The following is a 19,747-nucleotide window of genomic DNA, read 5'->3' on the forward strand; positions in this document are numbered from 1 at the left end:
CTTCGTCATAATGCTACTGTAGTTTTGGCGCCTCTGTCTCCAGCCGTTGTACATTGGGATCCTCTTGCATGCTCATCAGGACCTCAAACGACTATTCAAATAGTCGTGTGCAGTCTGCTACTGCACTGTCTATTGCCACTATCGCCTCTGTGATAGCGGTTGCGCATTGCTTCTTTACTTCCGGCGAAGTTGAAGGCTGGGCCTTCAACTGCAAATCTGCAATATGTAGGTTCAACTCTAGCTGAACCTTAGCCAACTTTGTGTGAGCATCGCACACCCCTGTAGCAAGCTTGTAGACATGTTCATCTGCCTTTGCATCCTTAGGAATGGCCAATTTGGGGACCATTCAGCAGGCTTCCCTCATGGCCTTAATCATGCGCATATTTGTGTTAGTAACTTCCACCATGGAAGTGAGGGCGGTGTCTCATTGCAGGGCTTGTTCGCCACCTTTTCTGCCAAACATCATGGCTGGATTTTCCCTTGTAGAGGGCAGCCGTGTGATCCTCTGGATCAGCCTATCGGTGATGGGTATTAGCTCCTCCATCCACAGACACCCATCGTGCACCAAGAATAGCAGCTACTTGATGACCAATACTGTAATGGGTGTGCGATTGTAGTGCGACACCCATAGCAGGTTGAGCAGACCTGCCTTGTCTACTCCCCTAAGCCACTTCCGTGGTTCCAATGTAGTCATGCCGGTGGTTGTGTGAACAACGCGGTGCATTAGCTGTTCTGTCGCCAAGTGCAGGAACTTCTCAGTGTCAGCTAAGTCCCAATCTTCCAGTTTCAATAGCGGAACCCGCCCCAAGCGCGGTCCTTCAAAGACAATCTCGTCCAGTAGCAGAGGTATGTGCAAGGTGACCTTTCTTTCATCAATGTCCTTTGGCACCTTGGTCTTGCCCTTGCGTGGAGGGACGTACTCGGGAAACTTAGTGATAGGGTCAAAACCCTTGACTTCAAATTCCTCCACTTCCACCCCCAAATCCTCATCATCCATTGGGATGTCCTCAATTTCATCCTCCTTCAGCTCCAAGTTAATGGATTTTCCCTTTTCCTATGCGGTGGGCTTGCCCTTCTATGGGTTTCTTCTAGGCGACGCGCGCACTGGTATCGCAACCTGCTTGCCCTTCTTGTCCTTCGCACTCTCCTTAGTCGGGGTAGGCTTTGGTATAGGCGTCCGTGGCGACTTGGGTACTTCAGCTAGTCCCTCTGCAACCTCTGGAACAACTCCCTCTGCCTCCATAACAACCTCTGGCACAACCCCATCCACTGTCACTTCTTTGGCGTCCATAGCTTCGGATCCTGGGATAAAATCACAGATGAAATTGCGGTTGGACTCTGGAAATTGATCAAACACTAGGCAGTCAAGAAATTCTTCGAAGAATGCGTAGGTCATGCACGTCTGAGAGCTCACCAACTCAATGTTCAAAATACCAAGTGTTTTTCGTTGGACCTCCACCTATAATTTAGAGGCCATTTTGAATTCAAATATGACCGTTCCCCCCACATTTGGTTTATCAATGCTGGATTGGCGGCAGATTTCCAAGGATCTTACCCATAAATTTTGTCTTAAATGCTGACCACCTGCTCCATTTGGCCGCATTCTTATCGTCAAATCATGAACAGTGACTTTAACGGTCACTTTCTGGCTGACCTGCGTGATTTTTCCCTGGGTAGCGCAACTCTCTTCACGTTGTTGCGAACCTTGTGACATTTCCTCATTCCACAATCCTCCAAACGCGCAGTTCCCCAACCCGGGCAGTGTAGTTTATAGTCTCGCGCCTCCTTTCAGCTGCTTGGAGTGTTAAGACTATGCTACCTTCATATAGTCACCTAGCCGGATCACTGCTGTATGGCTTCAATCGGCTGCCATTCACCTTTCCTGGGAAGGGATCTCCGTTCAATTTAATCAACTGAATTTCTCCACCGTCAGTAATCTCCTTAATGACATATGTGTAGAAATTCTCACTGTAGATCACCTGATAATGCAATGTAACTAAAGCAAAATACTTGATCTACTTCTACTATCAAACGTGCAGAAGCTTAATCGATTCGAGCAAGATCAAACTAAACACATATAACAGAGAAGAAGAATCAATCACACATGTAACATAGAAGAATACTCTGGGGAAAACCTCAGCTAGAAACCCCACTATCTGTATTATCATACAAGGTGGAAATACATCAAGATTACACAAAGCTTTAGCTCTCACAGCTAACCAGCTCTCAGTACAATCCTCCTGGATGCTCACAAGCAAACAAGGCTTCTCACAAACTTTATCCTCTGCCCTCCAAGCCTCCTATTTCCTTGCGTTGTTTCTCCTAGGTGATCCTACTGTTACCAAGTGTAACACTGATCACTCACACTGATCTCACACCCTGTAAAACTGTGCAATCCTCAAGGAACCTTCCCTTGACTGCATGGATGAGTTTCCTTTATAGGAAAATTCCTCCAACTGATAGTACAATGTCCCTGTCTTTAATCTCAACTGGGTCTTTGTTTGAACTAACATGCATGAGTTATTCATGAGAGAATATTCAGTTATCTGGAGGACACTAGTTTCATGCATGCATGCATTAATTGACTGAACTCACAATCAGTTCCACAAACTGTTTGGAACTAATCTAATTGGACTTAACTCAGTTAACTGAGATAACTAATTACAACTCAAATACAACTCATCCTTATCTCCTTAATTAAGGGATAACTTCCTCAATCAAAGGGATAACTGTTGCATGACTTCACAAAGACTTCATGTTTGAATTTTTCCAACTAATTAATCCATGATGAATTAATTAATTATTTTTCAAACAACTGGTGAGACTAAATTCGAATTTTAGTTCTCAATTTTAATTCAAGGACAAATTAAAATTGGAATATTCTGAATGCTATTTTCAACAATAGGGCTCTAGCCAATGCATTCTGAATTTCTCTGGAAATTTATCAAACTTGCTATCATATAATAAAACCAGATCATTTACCTTAAAGGTGCGCAGCTTAATGTGTCAATCATGCCATGCTTTTTCGCGCTGCTTTTGGACCTGTTGGTGAAATCCAGCCAGAAATCTTTCTTCCTCAAGCTCAGCAAGCTGTGCGAGCCTCTCTTCTAGGGCTCCGCGATCTGTCATACCCGTGAGTGTCACTATGAACAGACTAGGCACAATTTATTCCATGGGCATCACTACTTCAACACCATATACAAGCCTAAAGGGTGTTTGTCCAGTCAACTTTTTGCATGTCGTTCGATAGGCCCATAGTACTGTGGGTATGCGCAGGTCCCAATCACTTCATTGAGCATTGCAAACCTTGTTTAGCGTGTTCTCCAGTACCTTATTTAATGTTTCAACCGTCCCGTTAGCATGTGGGTGATAAGGCATGCTTTTCTGGTGATACACCTGAAATTCCTCCGTCAGCGCGCTGATCGTCTCATTCAAAAAGTGTGTATCGTGATCACTCATCAAAACCTTCGGACACCCAAATCGCGTCAGTACATACTCAAAGAGAAACTTCGCAGCGGTCATGCCTATGCAGTCCTTCACAGGTTGTGCCTCTGCCCATTGAGTCAAATACTCAGCCACGGTGATAATGTACCACACTCCCGTCTTCTTCCCTTGGGGTTGAATGGGTCCCACAAAATCTATCACCCATTTCTCGAAAGGTTGTCACGTCATCTGTGGGTTTAGAGGCAGCTCATCTCTCCGTGATGGCTTGCCAGTCGTTTGAGACACATCAAATTCCTTGCAGTTAGATTTTGACTCCTGAAGGAGGGTTGGCCACCACAACCTTGCACGTAGAATCTTTTGTGCGGTTTCCCTTCCTGCGTAATGCCCTCCCACGACACCCCCATGAGCGTCTGCAAGGATACTGCTCCTTTCAAACTCCGGTACATATCGTCATAATACTTCATCAGACCCCATTTTGTACAGATGTCCGACAATGACAGAAAAGTCTGCTGGCGCACCACTAACTCCTTTTTCTGCTGGGTGGTGTAGCCTTCCGGGGTAGTTCCTGTCGTTAGGAAGTGTATGATGTCTTCAAAGTGACCATCCGTGATGCGCACTACAAATAGCTGTGCATCAGGCAATCCCTCCTCCAAATTAGTGGGCTCTTCCCCCATTTCGATGCGCGATAGATGGTTTGGTCCTACGTTCAGTCGTCCAGGCTTCACAATAACTTCAAAATCATACTCCTGGAACAATAAAAACCACCTACAGATTCTCCCCCCCAACACAGGCTTATTGACCAGGTATTTCAACGCAGAATGATCCGTATACATCTTAAAATGTCCACCCAACAAATAGTGTCTAAACTTCTGGAGCGCGTATACCATGGCTAATCCTTCGTGCTCGGTGGTGGAATAGTTCTTCTTAGCCTTGGATAACCTCCTGCTTGCCAATTCTCCTCCGCCAGCCTATGTCATTGCTCTCAGTGTTATACATGACGCATCTACATGTACATGAAACTCCTTCCAATCCGGGAAGACTAAAATCGGCGCGGTGACCATTTTTCCTTTCAATACATCCAAGCTTTTCTGACAGTCCTCGTTCCAACAGAACGTGACATCCTTTTTCAACAACTTCTCCATAGGTGCGGTGATCTGGGCGTAGCCCTTGATAAACTTCCTGTAGTACCCAGTATGTCCCAAGGTTGCGCACAACTGTTTCACACTCCTCGACGCCTCCAAGTTAAGTATCACTGCAATCTTCATGGGATCTACCATTAGTCTCTATCTACAAACCACATGACCCAGCAGAGTCCCAAAAGGAACACAAAACAAACATTTCTTTAGATTGAGCACAATCTGGTACCTTCGACAAGTATCTAGCATTAAGCGCAAACTTGCCACATGGCGTTTTACCAATCCAAACACAGTCCAGTCATCAAAGTACACCTCTAGAAACTTATGAATGAAGTCTTTGAATGCAGCAATGACTACGCGCGAAAAAATTGCAGGTGCATTCTTTAATCCGAAAGGCATTACAGTGTACTGAAAACATCCCCATTCAGTCGTGAAGGTCGTCTTGCTTCTATCTTCAAGTGCGATTTTGATCTGATGGTACCCAGAAAACCCATCAGTGAAGGAGTACGCTTCCTGGCCACCTACATTATCCAATACCTCATTAGTGAACAAAGTCGGGAAAGGATCATGCATGCAAGCATCATTCAACTTCCTGAGATCTACGCATATCCTTATTTCATCCTTCTGCTTCTTTTCATGTACCACCATTGGGCTTACCCAATCAGATTCTTCTACAGGCTCAATTATGCTTGCGGCAAGCATCTTATCTAACTCTAAGTGGACCTTCTCCTTCTACTTCGGATTGAGACGGTAAGGTCTTTGCTTAACTAGCTTGTGTCGGGTTTTAACGTGATCTTCATAACGCCTAGGTCTCCTATTATCCCCTTTAACTCCATAAACTTGGTAGGGAACAAATCCTGGCATTCGCGGAGCAACTCGACAACCTTATCTATCGTTGCATCATCCCAGTAATCTCCAATCTTCGTGAATTTGGACTCCGCCTCCGTACCAATATTTACCTGTTTAGTCTTCAACGACGCGGTTATATCAGGATTCTCGATCGATGGTCCCTCGACCTCGTGGTGACCCTTAGTTTCAGGGATATTAATCTTTCGTGGGTCCTCATCTTCTTCTTCAGTAGTCACGTTATAGCATTACAAAGTGTGGCTTAGCTTAGTAATCCAATCAGGTTGAACCAAATCCAAAGGATCCTGCGGTATCCTAAAGATCGCTGCTTTAACTTCTTGTAGCGCTTCGTCAATATAGTCAAACCCATCTTCGAAGTTGAACGTCATTATGAATCCTTCGCGCAAAATATCCCATTCGCCTGTGCCATGGCGGAGCTCTGTCTCCAAGTACCAGTTCATTGGGATGACATCCAGGGTGTGACAGAACAAGTGCACCCATTCAGGTTGGGGCTTCGCTCCATAGGCCTTAGCCCATTTGGCCAAGTGTGCACGTGGATCATCCTTCCCATCATACTTGTCTGTCACTCGTACCTTTGGCTTCCCAAAGCGTGTTCTCATCATCCTCCTACACTCGCGCCAATCATCAAAACTACCCTTGTGCATACCCCACCATCTCACGGGCGTAGCGTGCAATGCCCAATCCAAAGCCTGGAAGTGCTGCTTCTCTAGTACTTCCCTCTCAAATGCATCCAAAAACACATCCACATCCTTTAAGCCATCATAAGTGGGCATGTTTCTTACCTCTGACGTCACACAACGTAGTAACCGAGTCATCATGTTACAGCTCAACGTGGTTACTTCATGTAGCTGATTCTGCTAGCACTTTAATTCTTCGTCTGAGTCTGAGTTGCAGGAACTCTCGCGATCCCATGTAATTCATCCATCCGCTGTCGGATTCACCCAATCTTAGTCTCATGCTATTATCTTATATATGCAGCCCAAATCGTCATTGCTTTCGTAATCGCAGACTGGTTCCGTATAGCGCGATCCTTCAACAAGATCTAGGGGTACTATTATGCGAAGCAATTTCTTTTCAAATATCATCTTTCACTTCTTTAGGTTGATTACCCCGTTCATGTTAGTAGCCAAATCAATGCCAAGGAGCGCAGGGTAGGGGTTGTTGTCATCCACAATTTCTATTACTTCAAAATTAGCCAATGTGCTCGCGCCTTCAATATCTACAGTTACTCCTTGCAACCGTCCCATGGGGATGATCTTCTGCTGATTTGCCATCCTTAACTGAATCAGAGACCATTGCAGCGTGGGTCTCCCCATCCGCTCCCAAGACTGCTTCATCAAAATGTTCGCATCTAACCGCAAATCCAGAATAACCTAATCCATTTCATATTCTCCTATCTGTTCGGTGAGTCTCATCTCACGCCCTGTCCTTGCTTTATGCTTACCAATATTCCGTACCACGCGTGGTTCACCCAGAGCGTGTCCGTCGCATCTATTTATAAGTTCTTGTAACCCCTTCACAACCTTGATATCGCGTAGTAGCTTCATGCATGTCTCTAGAAAGGTCTTAAGCATAGAAGGGTCCGTTTCCTGAACAGGCTTATCCCGGCTCCTAGAGCTAGAGGCCTCAATGGAGCTCTTTTTTTCTTCCATGAACGTTTCACGTGCGTGCTCCAAATCAAATTCAGCCTCCTCTATCGGAGCTTTGTGAACCCCTACGTTGTCTTCAGGTTGTTTCCCCTTATTTCTGCCCGTTGCAATTCCACTTCGGAGCTTTATATTCACATTCGAATCCTCTTTGCGAGGCTCAGCCTTCATCATCTGCAGGTTCTGAGTCGGTTACGGTGGTAGCACCTCTTTGTCACGTATCCTCGCTATCAGTGTAGGACAATCCTCCGTCTCATGATCAAACTGAGTACAATATTTTCACGACAGATGTGTTGGGTTAGTGCATTCACGGACATAGTGTCCTGGTCCTCCACAATTGTAACAGATCAACTGTCCTCGACCTCTGCCAGGTTCTCCTCCGCCTCGGCCTCGTCCACGCCCCTGAAAGCCTATTCGCACCATCCAAACGCTCTGGTCAGGAGGCCCTGTTTGTGCCTGAACTCTATAGGCAGGTGTTCTATCCATCATCAATTCATAACTTCGGCAGTTGTGCTCATGATGCCCTACCAACCTGTAGAAGTTGTAGAACAATTGCTGCGGTGTTTGTACAAACTTCTGCAGCAAATGATAGTTATTAGTCATATGTTTCCCACAACGTAGGCCACGCACTCGGTTCTGCTTGGGCTTCCGGCTTCAAAGGCATCAGTCCTCCTCCTGTAATGTAGTTCGCAAATACTGGGCAATGGTCTTTGTCATGCCCCTGACCTTTACATTTCAGGTACCATATCTTTTTGCGCGCCTCCGGTCGAATTGTTCTTTCCTTCTTCAAACTTTGCATTTCGAGGAAAATATTTTGCAACTGCGCATGGATCTGCTGAACCCCTAGATTCAAATCTTGCATTAGTGTTTCATGCAATCTTATGGCAATCTCCAAGGCCTTTGCCTGAGTCGTAATCTTCTGTTGTGACAACGCAACCCTTAGGTGAGGCAGGAGCGAAGCCACGAACCACTTGCGGTGTTGTCCATCTGTTAAGTTCATATTAGCTTCGTGGATTTTACACTTCAATCTTTGATCCAATTCCCAAGGTGTCTCACCTGGTTTCATCGCGATTTCCTTGAACCCCACAATCAACTGTGCCTCAGATTTAGGCCTACTGAACTCTTTATTCAGCGCAGTCTAGATCTCTGCCAACCCAATGTTTGGGTTATCATTAGAGTACTTGATGTACCAAGTTAGCGCACGATCTTGTAAAGCACTAACCAACGTTGCCTTCTTCATGTGATTGTCTGTGACGCCCTGAGCTTCCCATACAACTTTTATGATGAACCAAAACTGGTCCGGGTCCTCATTTCCCAAGCCCTTAAACAAAGGTAGCTTCACTAAATTTGCCATGTTGAACTATGGTGGAGGTGGTGGTGGTGTGGGTGAAGTCGCAAGGGGCGATGGTGGTGAAGGTGGAGGTGGTGTGGGTGGAGGTGGTAGTCGCGAGAACCCTCGTTTTATCAACTCAACTACACTTCGTGGAGAAGCCTGCACTACTCCCTCTCCGTCACTGAAAGGAGTTGAAATCAGTGGGCTATATTCGGGACCCTTTCTTTCTTTGTTTCTCTAAGTCTTTCCACTTCGCATAGCTCCGAAGATCAAGGTAGCTGCATAACCCATTTTTCACACAATAACATTTTAATTCAAGTGTTTAAAGACTTCAAGTACTTACCTCACGGACCTTTGAAAAATCGTCGCTCCGCCTCGCTGTAATTGACTAAGGTATCAACCACGAATTCTGTCATAAACCCCCCTATGATACGATCGAGCCAATGATCGACAGCACAGGCGATCTTATCCTCAGAGGCTTCCAGTCTCTATACTAACTCTGGGGTCCAGACAATAGGATCGTCAAGCCTCCACCTTCCTTGGCTATTTGCTAGCTTTGTGATCCACTCGTATAACTCAACTGGAAAGGAACATAAAAATATCTCATGGATTTTTGTATACAAGTACTTGACTAGCCATTGTTCTTTTGTTAGCCATGGATTTTTTTTCTTCTGTGTCGCAAATTCATGGATCTTCCTATCCAACCAGTCTTCAACCTCTTTCTTAGTTGGATTCCAGTGATACGACATCACACATCTCTCATGCAGATTCTGGTCCCAGCAATGGAACCATTTGTTGGCTTTGTGGGCCCTGACCCATGTTCAACGTTAGTTAGCCAAACAAATCCCTACACTACTTGCCCTTTTAGCATCAGCCTGTTGAGCGCGGACTGAAGTCTCACCCGAAGCAGTATGGGGAGATGCTGGAACCAAGTTTCCGCACCCTAAGATGGTCGTGATGTCGGTTTATACCCTCTTCCCCTACCTTCACGGAGGCTGCTGAGCCTTAGGGCTTTGTTAGTTTGCTCTTTATTCCACCCTTCAATACCTCTGCGAAGGTGTATGATTGACCTTCTCGCAACCCTAACTCGTGGTCCAGGTACTTTCGTATAGTTATGACAATGTATTGTATAGTTTCCTAAGTTATCCCAAGTGTTTTACTTATCTTACTAATCAATCATAGTTAGCACCGCGTAAACTGATATCCTTACTTGCATTCAATTAACCAATACAATCACATATATTTGCACATAAAATAAACATTGTAAATTAAACCCAAAACACAATATAATCAGATGCATTAACAAGAACTAAATACACAGTAATTGTAGAATACTTCTCTTTATTGATATTTTTTAGTTTAATACAGACTATATTCGCCCTGTGCACACAACTGCAGGGGTCCACGCACTCAGCTGCGGACTTCCACCCTAGGCTTCTATGCGTTTAGCTGCAGAGCCTCTACATATGCTAAGACCCGAGAACACTTAGATTCTCTACTCTACTTCGCTACTTTCTTCCTTTTCTTTTTCTTTCTCTAACTACATAGAGCTTACTTCCTTAGCTCCTTTTCATACAATCCCATGGTCTGCGGACCATGGGTGGATCTTTACAGCCGACTTTACACTTTACAAAATAAGGGCGGACAACCCTTTATGACTCTTGACACCTTCGCGCTCCGTGACCACAAAATGCGAAGACTTTACAATTGTATTACAAAATTGTCCCAGAACATGGGCTTTTAGCCCCAAAAATGTCCTTCGGGGAACCCGTTCCCAACATCGGCTGCTAGCTAAATGACCCTACTCTTAATTAGAGCGTCCTCCTCTCTTCAAAGTAGAATGTACCTTTTCCTACCTTCTGTTGTGAAACCAGCTCACAAAAGATAGAAAAGATAGATCAACGACTTCAAAATCAACCTCTTCAAGGGGGAAAACTCCTTTATATTACACAAATGAACAATTCTTGGATGATACAAATGACAAGACAATTAGAGCCTACATAACAATAATATTGTAGGGGCACAATAATAACAACATGGGGACTATATGGGTACAATAATACAATAAGGGGGTTGCACTAATAACAATAAGGGGTTACACTAGTAGTATAGGGACCTAACATGCCCCTCTCCTTCAAAAAGTGTTGTCCTCAATGCTTGAGTAGTTCTGGATGCTTCTATATAAAATTCTCATCCTCCCATGTGGAATCTTCAGTGGGTAAGTTATTCCACTTGATGAGATACTCTGAAATTGATCGATTTCATAGACTTCGATTTCTTGTTTCTGTGACTGCTTCAGGTTCCAATATGATTTTTCCTTCCTCGTCAAGTTTTGGAAATATTTTTTGAACTAGGATCTTTTCATTAGGTAAGGTTGTCATTTCTTAAGTGCATGTAGTCTTGCCAACATTTCCTTCTCATAAATAGCTTTGTGTAAATACTTTCCTTTGATTGGAAGACTTTCGAAAGCAATGGGTCTTTCTTCTTGCATTAAAACAACACCAATTCCATTTCCTGAGGCATCACATTCCATAATAAAGGTTTTTGTGAAGTCTGACATAGCTAAGGCCGGTGCTTGGCACATTGCCTCTTTAACATGTTCAAAGGTTGTTGGCTTAAGGTGGCCTGACCTAGGTTCAGAGTTGTTCGTGCCAACCAACAAAACCCTAACTGTTGGCCCTTTTGGCAACAACCTGCATAGCGTAGGCTGCAATCTCACCTGAAGCAGTATTAGGGGATGCTAGAACTAGTTTTTTGCATCTAGAGACAGTGTGATAAGCGGTCTTAAGCTCTTGTAGCTCAGATCTACCTTCGCGCAGATCGGTATCCTTCTAGGGCTCACTACTACAACTTTAGGAAAATGGATTTTAGACCTTCGTGAAGGTCTGCGATCAAACTTTATAGATCCTAAGGAAGTAGTCTATCTACTTTCACGCACTAATTAATAACCCTAAATCTTCCTTCGCACAGATCTATCCAATTGGTCATAAATCACAACATATTCAACATTTATCTTTGCGAAAATAGATAATCACTTAATTCATGCATAAATATTATAGATTCAATAGATTCATGCATCATTTACACATTATTTCATAGAAAACACATTCTTAAGCAACATAACATAACATAAACATAATTCACAATAATACTCAGATGCAAGGTATTTCTCAAAAATATATCTTTATTCAGTTCCAACATTCAATTTACATACTTCTGCACCCTGCGCAATCAGCTGCAATGGTCTACGCACTCATCTACGGACTTACTAAGGCCTCCTGCGCACTCAACTGCAAGAGCCTTCCCCTTTTTTCCTAAGTACAGGAAACAGAGCTTAGCTGCCTTAGCACTTGTCCAATACAACTATCTGCATTCAAAGTTACTAAATACTTTTTCTAGACTCACTATGACTCAACTATATATAGCTTTTTCCAATACAATATCATGGTTCGCGGATCATGGGTGAGTCTCAAAACCGACCAAACAAGGGGCTAAAAATCCCTTTGACTCATATTTAGCTGCGCACTCCGCATCCACATTTTGCAGAGACTTTACATTCTTTACAAAAATTTTACAAAATTGGGTTAAACTAACCCCAAAACTGACCCTAGGGACCCTATCCCAATAGGCCCCCAACACAAATATGGTGACTCGCCCTTGAGTCACTCAGTTGACGCCTCGATCTTGATGCAGAGGCCACCTAACTCAACCTGTAATTTTGTTGTGTCAGCGATGCTCTACACCGCGGCCTGTTGCACTTCCTTGACCAATTTCTCTGTTTTTGGGCCTTCCATTGTTAGGCGCATTGTCCTTTGAGTCTGTTGCAGTACCTTTAGCTTTTCTTGAAGCGATATAGCAATCCAGAAGGCTTCCTCTATCCATGGTTGTAATCAGGCCTTTAGAAGGGCCTATTTCCTCTATAGTTCTTCCGTCTATGCTTACAGCTGCTTGCCTTCCTGCAATTTCGCGAGGCGTTGTGCTGGCGCCAAAGTGCGCACAGTCGCTTGGACTTCATCATACTGACGCTGCATCTCCTTGATATCTATGTTCAGCCTCTGCAAGTTTGGGTCCTCCTGCAAGTTCGTCCACAACTCCATGGCTTGGTCAAACATCATTGTGCAGTCTATGACTGCGGTATCCAATGTGCCCATATTTTCTTTGATCGTTGCTCCCTGTTCCTCCCGAACCTCTATCGGAGTAGTTGGCTGCAACTTCAGTTGCATTTTTGAGATCTTCATCTAGAAACCGTATGTTACTCTACTGATCTCATCCTTCGACGCACAGACCACAACATCCAATTTTCTGACTTTTGCTGTAGCTGCGGCATCCTCCGGGATGTTCAACTCAGGCACTGTCTGACATGCCTGCTCGATAGTTGTCTCCGGGGTTTGATTTCACGATTGCAGTTCGTCCTTTTCCTTCAGAGCTTGAGCTTTCTCTGCAAAAATCTTCTCATTATTGACCTTAAATTCACTTCTGACTTCGTGGGAGCACTAATCTCTGATCCTTAACTGATCCGACACCCCCTGATGCAACGCATGGAGGGTCTCAAGTGGCAACACGCCCAATTTGACTCCTATTTCCTTCACTGTACTTAATATAGCGCGGTCCTCCTCTGACTCCATGCGAATAGACCCTTCGAGTAAATGCATGACTATGAGGTCCAGAGTCTGTTCCAGCTCTGCTACTATCCTGCTTCCATGTGTCAGGCTCATTTTCACCCCGCTCGCTTGCCCAACACTCACCTGAATCCTGCCGGTCTGGATCTACAGCTTGCGCAGATCCTTTTGGACGCTCCCCAGCATCTGCATATATTGTTGCTCGAACTGCTGCCACAACTCTGTTGTGGTATCTCAGACCTTGTCTCCGATCTCGTCGAGTTCCCCTTTGGTGAGGACCATTGGGTTGATGCCATCTGCTTGTTATATTTATGCTTTTTTCAAGGCCCAACACCCTGCTCCTTTCCACGCTTCTTTACTATGAAGGGAGTGTTCTTCTCCTCTCCATCGCCTCCTTCCTGTCCTGAAAGTTACTGCTCATCTGTATGCTGCAAAGCTGATTTTTCGACTTCTTCTCTATCCATGCATTCTTTCTCAACATGCTATTTTGTAACACGCTCCTTCTCCACACACTCTATCTCCGCACGTTATTTCTTTGCACGCTCTTTCTTCGTAGATGCCTTAGCAACAACTTCTTTCCTCTTCTGCTCAGCTAGAGCTCACGCTGCCTTCTGAGCTACTTAATTTCGCTTCTGCACAGCAAAACTTTTTGCACCTTAGTTGGTACCTAGCCCAAGCTCTATAGGTTCGCGCCACTCTGCAGGCCAACTTCCCACGATCTCCTGGACATCTATTTCTGGTACTAAATATGGCAACTTATGCCATAGGTGCTTTGGGTCCTTCCACGCCCTAATTGAAATGTTGTGGAAATCGGCCTTGAACTCCGTGAAGGCCGTCAACTACTCGAACAAGGTTGGGGACAACCTTGGCTGCTGACTGATAACTATCCTTAGGTCCATCTCCATCAATATCCAGAAATTTTTTGATTCCTTAATCCTCTCTGGATCCTTTGTCGACCATAGCGAAGCGAACTTCACTACCTCTGGTAAGTCTTCTGGCTGCTGGGGAAATGATTGTCCTTCGGCAATCTCCATGCTACTAATACAATTGACAGTAAAATCCATTGGTGAGATTCAGTATTCCAGCAATGATGCTGCAACTCCTGGGACTCCCTACTTTACTTTTATCAACCTGGTAGTTTGTAACAAACTTGGAAGCGACAGTGTTATATGCACATGTCCTAGCTCTTACTGCAGGCTGTCACTTGATCAGCTGGCACAAGTTCGCTAGGAGCTTAAGCCAACTTCTATGAGTTCTTAGAAGAAGCTTTTAACTGTGATGGATGAAAGCTAACTCAAAAGAGGCTAGTATACTTGCAGAAAGAAGATGAAAGCTGAAAGGAAATGCAAACCCTAGCAAACCCTAATTTTACCGACTAACCCTACTTGTGCAAGAAAAGAGATGTAAGCTACTGAAATGGATGCCATTGACTATTGCAAAGGTAAAATGCATGTGTTTAAGCTACTTCTGAAGGAAAATATGGAGAAATCATCTTTTTGTATTTTTGAGTAATTTTATGCAGAATTATTATGCATGTGGTTTAACTATTTTTTACTGTGCAGAGGTTTATTGGCGAAAGGAAATAGAATGGGTGTTTGCAGGAGGTTGGGAAGGTGTGGAGAGGACCTAAGGGGTCCCTACCACCCTTCTGGAGATTTCCACTACACTCATATCTTGAAAAATCGCTCGCGTGAACTTCTACAGGAGGCTGCAGGGGATCTACAGGAAATTCTACAGGAAGTTCTACAGGAACAGGCCGAAAGTGGTTTTTAGAGGATTGATGGTGGAAAAACGGTGGGAAAGTGGAAATGAAGGATGGATAAGGGTGTTAAGAGGTTTAGGACCTGGTAAATGAAGCTTAGGAGTGATGAAGATGGTTGGATTTGTTCAAGGATGAAGAAAGCAATGTTGCACAAAAATGTAGAAATTAGGGAAAGTTGGGAAAGTGTGGTGAATGAGGGAAAGAAATCTTGAGCGAAGGATTGGAGCAAGTTGTATGATGGAGGAAGGGTAGGTAGGAGTGTCTTACAGGTGCTCTGCACACTACTTTCCAAAACTGATCCAAACAAAGACTAAAAAAATAGAGTTTTATCTATTTTGACCTAATCTGACATAAAAACCAGAAATGTGATAAACAGAAGTTTATAGACAGGAAATCATGCAAGAAAGCTATGGAAACTGAGCAAAGACAGATCTAAGCATGAAAACACAACTGATATCAACTTTTCCAACTCAAAATCTAACACTAGAAATTGCATTGGAAGGCAAAAACAGTGTTTTTGTGGTAGCAAGTGTGCCTCGGTCTCAATTCATGGCCCCAAGGAGGGAGAAATGAGATCAAGGACTGCTTGGTAGCATTTTTGTGGATTTTTTCTATTACCAAACTGTCAAATCAATCTGAAGCATGAACAACTATCTTAATCATAAAAAACAAACTAAGTAATAAAGCAAGATTTTAACCTAAATAACAGAAATTATTCTATGAATGCAAGAAAAACACATAAAAGTACACAAAGGAGGTATTGGGAACTTGGGTTGGGCCCAACCCCAAGAGCTACAACCTCCTAAGAAAGATTAGAGCTGGTGCAAAACTGGATTCATCTTCATTGATAAAAAATTAATAGTTACATCCCAAAAAACTGTCTACAAGAAGAAGCTAGAAAATGTGTTGATACAGGGCTGCACTAAAGTGTGAAAATAGACTAACAAATGACTAAGAATACTAAGGCTTGAAGGCTTCCTACTTATGCAAACGAGGACTCCCAACAGTCCTCCTTAACTTTAGGAGCTTGGTTGCCCAAAACTACAGTTAATCAGCCACTTCACTAGACCTGCTCAGCTGCCCCTTGAAATCATCTTTGGTGGGCTGTTGAACTCCGAGCTGATGGTGGAGAACTCGAGGAAGGGGTCATTTAGTGTAGGAGACACCCCTCCTACAAATCCTCAGCCTTGTTTCTTCGTATTTGGCTGCCAATCTGCTCATAAATGCCTAATCTTGGTCCAAAAATGTCCAAAAATCTGCAATAAGCATGTATTAGACTTTTTGGTAAAGTGACTATTCCCATTCACACAATTAACATAAATATTTTCAAAAGCATGCATAAAACCATGGATAATGGTGTATTAAAATGAGAATAATAGGCAAAATGAGCCCATATAATTACCCATTTCCAAGGCTCATCATCACCCTCTGCTGAATGTGTTGCTCATCCTCTGAGCAACTAATCCAGTTCATCATCTTTGATTGCTTTGATTACCTCTCTGACATCCCAGGCCTCTGAGGTGATGTCCTCTTCTCTATCATGAAAACTTGCCTTTCTGTCTACTTCCTCCCATTGTCTTTGCTCCTCTTCTTCCTTGACCCCTTCTAACAGCCCTAGCAGTAGTGGAGGGCTAAACTTAAGGCCAATCCAATTGGCTTTCAAGTTCTGCATTGATTTTTTCTATAGTTGTACTCTTCTCATAGCCTCCCTCATTCTGGTTGGGGAGTGGTACTCTCTTATTTTCAGACTATGGGACAATGTGTTCCATCTCCTTGTGCAAGCATGAATGCAATTATCACCAAACAGTCTTTCCATGTCTTCAAAGTGAGAAATGGCCTGAGCTTTCCTTTCAACATAGTCAGGTGTGATGTGAGGGTTGTCTGCAAGGTACCAATGGGAATATATAAGAGTTGAGGGATCTTCTGGTTCTGCCCTGATCATGAGTGGCTCATTTAGTTCCCTGGCCATAATCTTCTGAATCTCTACTGCCCTCTTTTCCTCATGGCTTAACCAAGAAGCCATGGCCATGAGTTGTAGATCTCCTAATACAGTGTTTGGGTCCCATAGATTCATGTTAGGAAGTGCCAAGTTGTGTAAATAGAATTCTACTAACTTGGCCTTATCTTCAGCTGAGCTACTGTCACACAATTGCAGAAACTGATTGTAATTCTGAAATGGAGTGGTGCCCCTTTGGGCCAATGTGTTAATTTGAAATTGCAACCATTGGTCTTTAAGATATAATGCATAGGATTTAGTAGGTTGCCTACATTGTAAGGCTTCTACTGCCCAACTGGCCATGCAGGCCATTTGGGCTTCTTTTTCTTGCAACTGCTGTTTTAAAACTTGTATTTATTTTGCTACCTGAGACTCCTGTTCTTGCAACAGTTTTGTTAGCATCTCCACATTAGCTTGTAGCTCTCCCTCTTTCTGTTGTTTCTCGGTTGTTTCCTTGTCTGCTGGAGGTCCTTCTTGCTACTGCTGCCCTCCCAAAATGGACAACCTATCTTCCTTATGGACTTCCTGTAGCTGCAACTGCTTTTTCAGCAGCTCATTCTCCTCCTGTAGCTGGGCTCTTTTGCAGCTTTCTATGTGCCTCACCATGGCCAATTCCCCTCTTAATTCTTTTAGCTTATCCTCCATGTGGCCTATGTCCTCAACTCCTTTAGATTTGGCGATTTGCATCCATGTGTGTGTTCTGACCCTCTCTTTCTCTAATTCGAAAAATAACGGTACAACAAATTTCTGTGGGATGATTTTTCCACCCTCTAACAGATTGTAATATGAGCCCAAATTAGGCTGAGGGGTAGGTTCAGGTATTTCTTTAGCCTTGCTCTCCCCCTGTGACTGTTTGGCTGCCTTCTCCTCCAATTTCTCAGTCTCTTTTAACTTGGCTGGAGTTTCCTATAGAGATGTTTCATCTTCCTGTAGAACTGCCTTTGAGTCCATCAACTTAATTTTCTCTTTCCACGTGGAGGTTTTTGGGCTTCCTCTTTCATAGGTGATAGATATCCTGGAAGGAGACTCTTCCTTCCTTTTAGGGGGTGAGTCCTCAATGACAATTGGTTCCTTGGATGGTGGCTGGGGTTTGCCCACTTTGATCCTTGTGCTTTTTTTGGCTTTAAAGTACAAGGAGGTCTGCCTTTTTCCTTTTCCTTTTTGTTTTGTAGGTGTGCTTAATGCAGCAAGAACAACTACTACTTCTCTTGCCAACATTTCTGGGGATTTCTCTTTCTGTTGTTCTTTTTCTTCACTTCCTGTAGAAATCTCTATGCCCCCTGTTTTTGCTTGTGTCACTGATATCTTAAGGCGTGTATTTTCTTTCTCTTTTTGGGTGTCTACCTTGGCTATGGCAGCCTTCTTTTGGGCTTTCTTAGCCTTTTTATTTCCAATCTTTGTCCTTTTTCCCTTCTCTGTTTTTGTTGTTTTCTCCTTTTCTGTCTTAGGCTCAACAATCTTTTCAAATTCCTCTTTTTCCTTCTGTTCTTCCTCTGTTTTTCCCTCTGCTTGAATGTCTTATGCTCCCTCATCAATGTTCTTCTCAATTTCTTCAATTTTCTCCCCCTCATCACTGCTAGATGGGCTGATGTTCTCAGCCAAAGTTCTGATGTTATCATCCCTGGACATATTTCTGAAGATTTCCCAAGCTATGGGGACAGTATAGGTGTGTAAAGCATCTTCCACCAACAGTTTGATGAGTCCATGGTGGGCTAATTAATCTAGGACTCCTGCATTTATCTTTGTACCACATTCAATTAAAGACTGAAGGAGGAAATATGGGATGCTCAGTTTTTTAGCTGGAGGCAAGTCCATCCCATACCTCAATTCATGTAGCAACCTGAAATGATAACCATAGATGATGCTAAACCTCCCTTCACATGTGATATACTTCATTATTTGATAACTGACTTCACTCCAGAGAGGAGGCAAGCTTGTCCTTCTGACCCCGTTTTTGTCTTCTACTGGATGCTCCTCAGGCAGAAAAATTGTTTTCTTAGCTACTTGTCCTAATGATTTCTCCTCTTTGCTCTAAGGGAGCCCCAATGGTAGACCGGTAATTCTACTGATGAAATCAGGGGTAAGTTCTAAGGTCAAACCACTAAAACTAACTGTGGCATGTGTCTTTGAATGTGGTCTTAGGGACATCAAAAACTCTTCAGCCACCTCTTCATCATAACCTTGAATTCTGTCAAAGAAGGATATCCAGTTTTCCGTGGTGAAAAGGTCCACCACCTCAGGGTGCTCATACAATTTGCTAGAGTTTAAGGGTTCTTTCCTCATGAGTCCTCCTGGCATGGTGTTGAGTTTGTGTTTTAACCATAAAAGAAAATGCTCAGGTGGAAAAAAACAGTAGATCATTGAAATAGAGGATAGCTGAATTCGGTTTTTTTCTGAACCCAAGAAGGAATTTCCCGTGTGCTTCCTTACAATATCAAATGGAAATGATTCCCCTATTTTAAACTGCTGTCACCCGGAATTTGACTATCTATTTATGAAAATATTTTTTTTTCCTACATAACAGAGGATAAGGACACAGGTTCTTTTCTTAGCACTTTTTTTCACACACACAGAGGTTGGCCTCTACTGCTACATGTATCTTCCTTATAGGAGAATTTGAAAAATGATGAGGAGATTTCGGATGCAGAGAAAAAAAGAAACTGGGTAGACTCAGTGAAATATGCAGGCAAACTTTCACTTTTTTCAATGCATAGGAAGACTTTCACTCTCGTTTTTCAATCTAATGCCATGTTCAATTCACCACCTTATACAAACAAATTGTGCACAGAGAATTTTTCCCAAGCCTACCTCGTTTTGAGCTTGAAATTCGATGAAAATCCTGATTTTTCTTTCTGCAGAGCTATTCTCTACCTTTCCTGTAGAACCCTTCCTGTAGAAGTCACCCGGCTCCTATAGAATGAAACTGTGGTTCTTGTAGAGCCTG

General features: G+C 43.4%; 1 pseudogene; it reads left to right on the forward strand.

Moving 5' to 3' along the window:
• Window positions 1-13,072: 13,072 nt before the first annotated feature.
• Window positions 13,073-19,747, forward strand: part of LOC149151008 (ATP-dependent 6-phosphofructokinase 3-like) — a 37,097-nt pseudogene continuing 30,422 nt past the window's right edge.

This window comes from Pinus tabuliformis, chromosome 9 (assembly GCF_031772625.1).
Source record: "Pinus tabuliformis cultivar Carrire ecotype Pingquan chromosome 9, CPIR1, whole genome shotgun sequence".
In the NCBI taxonomy this organism is placed as follows: domain Eukaryota; kingdom Viridiplantae; phylum Streptophyta; class Pinopsida; order Pinales; family Pinaceae; genus Pinus; species Pinus tabuliformis.